The 5,008-nt window shown below is 45.7% G+C and overlaps 1 protein-coding gene across 1 annotated transcript in view; it reads left to right on the forward strand.

Moving 5' to 3' along the window:
- The window catches only part of rho-7 (rhomboid family intramembrane serine protease rho-7), a 59,443-nt gene that overhangs the window by 45,643 nt on the left and 8,792 nt on the right, over positions 1-5,008 (forward strand). The window lies entirely within an intron of this gene.

Raw genomic sequence — 5,008 nt, forward strand, 5'->3', positions numbered from 1 at the left:
CGGCGGAGTTTGACAACTGAAAATAATCTAGTAACGTTGGTATGTACGTAGGAGACATAATTTTTGAAAAACTGGAGGCTATATATACGAAGTGTCTATCGACTTTAAAGTTCCCAGAAAACTGGAAGAATGCAAACATTGTACTAATCCACAAAAAGGGAGACGTTAAAGAATTGAAAAATTATAGGCCCATTAGCTTACTCTTATTTTTTTTAATTTATTTCATCATTCATCATTAGTACAGAAAGAGGTAGTCAACCAAGGAAACAGGCTGGCTTCAGGAAAAGATACTCTACAATGGATCAGGTCCATGTCATTAATCAGGTAATCGAGAAATCCACAGAGAACAATCAGCCTCTCTATACGGCTTGATTCAGTAGAGATACCAGCAGTCATAGAGGCATTATATAATCAAGGAGTACAGGCTGCTTACATAAATAAATTGGAAAATATTTACAGAGATTCCACAGCTACCTTAATTCTACACAAGTAGGAAGATACCTATAAAGAAAGGGGTCAGACAAGGAGACACAATCTCTCCATTCCTATTCACTGCATGCTTGGAAGAAGTATTCAAGCTATTAAACTGGGAAAGCTTAGGACTAAGGACCAGTAGCGAATATCTCAGCAACCTTTGGTTTGCAGATGACATTGTCTGGTTCAGCAGCACTGGAGATGAGTTACAACAAATGATTGAAGACCTTAACAGAAAGAGTAAGAGTGGGGTTGAAGATAAAATGCAGAAGACAAAGATAATGATCAAGAGCCGGGCAAGGGAAAAAAAATTTAGGATTGCCAGCCAGCCTCTACAGTCTGTGAAGGAGTATGTTTACCTAGGTCAATTACTCACGGGGAACCCTGATCATGAGAAGATAATTCACAGAAAAATCAAAATGGTTTGGAGCGCATACGGTCGACATTGTCAGCTCCTGACTGGAAGCTTAGCATTATCTTTGAATAGGAAGGTGTACAACCAGTGCATTTTACCAGTGCTGACATAGGGCAGAAACTTGGAGACTGACAAAGAAGCTTGAGAACAAGTTAAGGACCACACAAAGAGCAATGGAACGATGAATGCTAGGCATAACGTTAAGAGACAGAAAGAGAGCGGTTTGGGTCAGAGAGCAAACGGGTATAGCCGATATTCTAATTGACATTAGGAGAAAGAAATGGAGCTGGGCAGGTCATGTAATGCGTAGGTTAGATAATGGTTCAATAGGTTGACCATTAATTAGGGTTACAGAAGGGGTGCCAAGAGAAGGGAAGCGCAGTCGAGGACGGCAGAAGACTAGGTGGAGAGATGAAATTAGGAAATTCGCGGGCGCTAGTTGGAATCGGTTGGCGCATAACAGGGATAATTGGAGATCGCAAGGGGAGGCCTTCATCCTGCAGTGGACATAAAATAGGATGATGATGATGATGATGATGATGACGATGATGATGATGATGATGATGATGATGAACTATATACAGTCAAACCCACTTATAACAATACCGCTTTTAACAATATATCGGATATAGCAATGGACAGCCGCAGCACCGTCACCTTTTCAGTGTGTTCTATGGTAAAATAAACCGCTTATAACAATGCTATCATACTAGATTGTCGGTTATAACAATTAAATGTAGTCATTTGGAGCCAACCCTCACAGAGAAAAAACGCGCAAACGCAGCGACCACGCCGGCCAAACTACTCCGCCAAAAGCGCACGCGTGTATGCGCCCGCACAGGGGCGGCAAAAACCTCACATGATGACGCATGCGAGGAGAATGGGGTGAGCAGGAGAAAAGACGGACGCTTTCCTCTGGGCAGAGTAGGAGAGGGAAGGAAGGCATTTCTTTTGTTGCTTTTGTATCGGCGCGCGGGGAGCAGTCCATTCTGAGGGTGTGCCGCTCGTTGAAAACGCGTCACGGCAGTTGAGTGTGGGCTGCCCCATCTTTTTCATTCTCCTTGGTTCCTGCTTCACCAGTTGCACGCGTTCCGAAGGCAGCGTACAGTGTTAAAGCATGTGCGTTGCCAGCGAGGTTTTCGTCATCCGCCATCACTGGCCTTGGTCCTACTGGTTCTGCAAGCCCATCGGATCCCCCCCCAGAGTTCAACGATGGAGGATTCCCCTCAGGAAGCACGGCCAGCGTGGCTCAACTGGATCAACTGCCACAGAAGAGAAAGTGAGCGGCAATATCTTTGGAAACGAAGCGAAACATTTTGAGAGAGCACAGAGGTGGTGAAAAAGTGTGCAACTTAGTACGCAAGTACAGCCTGTCACAGCCGACAATTTCAACCATTATCCACAATGCGCTCAAGAAGACTGAAAACAAATGCCATGCTAGGACAGCCGGAAAAGGATTCGGCATGGTGCCTACAAAGACGTGGAGGAGGCACTGTATCAGTGGTTCCTTAGCGCACGTGCTATGAACTTGCCAATTAGTGGCCCGATTTTGGCAGAGAAGGCGAAGCACTTTGCGTATCTCCTTCAAAATACCGATTTCCAGCCTGGTGGTGGCTGGATTCAGCAGTTCAAGGAGAGGCACGGAATTGTCTACAAGGCAGTCGTGGGCGAGGCAGGGTCGCTCGATGTCGACGCTAGACTGAAGTGGTTAGATGAAACACTGCCGTATATCCGCGAAGCATATGCGGACCGGGACTTTTACAATGGTGACGAGACCGGGCTATTCTTCCAAATGCTTCCATCGAAGACACATGCACTCAAAGGCGATCCCTGTAAAGGCGGCAACCAGAGCAAATTACGGGTGACCGTTTTCCTTTGCGCGAATATGGACGGCAGCGACAAGTGTCCTGCCTTCGTAATTGGAAAATCTATGAATCCCCGCTGTTTCTGTGGTGCTGCGAGGATTCCAGTTTGTTACCGTCATAATAAGAAAGCGTGGATGACGCGTGAACTTTTCCGTGAGTGGCTGAGCGAGTTCGATCAGCGGATGCAGCACGAAGGCAGGAAGGTGGCGTTGGTCCTTGATAACTGTACTGCACACCAGACTGCCCAGAAGCTGTCGCATGTGAAAATTTTTTTCCTGCCGCCGAACATGACTGCAGGCTTGCAGCCCATGGACGCAGGCGTGATTGCATGCTTCAAGGCATTATATCACCGACGTGTGTTGAGCAGGCTTGCTCTTAACCTGGACATTGCTGTGCGTGAATGCCGACCCGCTCCAGACTTTAAGATTTCGCTTCTGATGGCTGTCCAATTCATTTTTGGGGCATGGGCAGAAGTCAGCTCCTCCACCGTCATGAATTGCTTCCGAAAAGCGGACTTTGCCGGGGATATCAGTGATGCGGAGTATCGCGAAGCTACTGCCAATGGAGCCATTACAGAACTTTGGTCTACGGTGCGTGGTGATGACGGCGACGCAGAGGGGCTTCAAGAATTCTTGCACGCAGACGATGCAGTCGCGACAAACGAAGAATTGACTGACGAGGCGATCGTTGCAGCAGTCACCGGTGCGAAAGACGATGACAGCAGCGACGACGAAGATGAACCGGAACCTGTACAAGTTGTGTCTCAACAGGAGGCCTCAAGAATGATCGATTCCCTGCGGGACTTCATTTTTGCAAAAAACCTTTGGCTCGGACATGTTCAACATTTGGGTGCCCTCCAGAAAGACATCGGCAAGATTGCTGCGAAGCAGTCGAAACTTGCCGATTACGGGTTTGTTTCAGCAAAGAAGTGAGAAGTGCAAGCTATTCTGCCCTCATTAAATGCTCTTAGGTATTCATGTTTTCTTTGTTTTTTGGGGGGGGCGCTAAGGGATTTTCAAGCTGAGAGGCAGCCGCGGCAACCTTCTCGTATTTTTTACAAGGCCCCTTTCAGGACCACCAAAACGATGCCTCGGCGCTGCTGGCATGTCACTTGCCGTCTGTGACCCCTCTTTGCAGTTGTTATGCTTTTTTTTCGTGCAACCCGTTTATAACAATTATCGGTTATAACAATGAAATTTTCATGGCACTTGAACATTGTTATAAGTGGACTCGACTGTACGCGTGCACCTGCTGTCTCCTGTCACAAAACGAGCACCAATATGCCACGTATTGTACACGTATTCGGTTACACAAATATGTGCACTGGCAGGCTTTCAGAGCTTTTTCAGACGTGCCTGTGGTGATTTGAGCCTTTAAAGGCAGTAGAAGACATGCAGTCATTTTTTATGATGTTTTCGGGACCCCTAGGGAATCCGAAAAATCGAACGTTGGCTGTACAACTGACCAAGAGGATGCTTAAAATGGTCTGTGGGATGAATGTGTGGTGGAAGGAGGACGAGATAAGAAAGGATCAATGTAGTGAGGAGTGAACGGAGACGCAAGCGTGCCGCAGCTTTTTTGAAGAAGCTTGAGTTCATAAAACAAACCGTTGGCTGACGCCGAGATGCAGGTGTCCCTCATCCAAACCAAAATAAACTCTTTAAAGCAGTGAAACGCAACACTGAGGCATTGTGCACGGGTTGAGAGTATGCCAGGACAGTTGAGGTTGACTTTTCAGCTGCTGAGAGAGACTTGTTACAAAGTTGGGCCTCGTATCAATAAGCTTGCTATAAGTTAGTAGAAATAGTTCATATTTGAAGATATTTGCTTCTATATGCATGTTTTTTTTCGTGTTTGAAAATCTTCAAATAGATTTGCAATGGGCTTTACCATTTTTTTTAAGATATTTTATTCGCTGTGCAATTTACTAACCCCTCCCTTCTAATTTCTTTTTAAATAAAATAAGCACTACTCCTTACTATTCAAACTGAATAAAGGGGCTTTTATTATTTTTTAATACACTTACTAGAGAGTGACAGTATCGGGCTACATGGTGTCAGCCTGTCTTGACATAAAACAAAGTTCTGTGTTACTCAGGGAATTTTGCAAAGGCACTCAGGGAAAACCTGGAAAACTCGGGGAATTCGGAAATGTCAACTTGGTAGGCACTCTGCACAAGACATCATTGTAGAGTCCTTTTTATCCCTGATTGCATTTTCACATGCAGCTAGTTTTAGAAAAATAAGCACTGAAA

Source organism: Dermacentor variabilis, chromosome 2 (assembly GCF_050947875.1).
Source record: "Dermacentor variabilis isolate Ectoservices chromosome 2, ASM5094787v1, whole genome shotgun sequence".
Lineage (NCBI taxonomy): Eukaryota > Metazoa > Arthropoda > Arachnida > Ixodida > Ixodidae > Dermacentor > Dermacentor variabilis.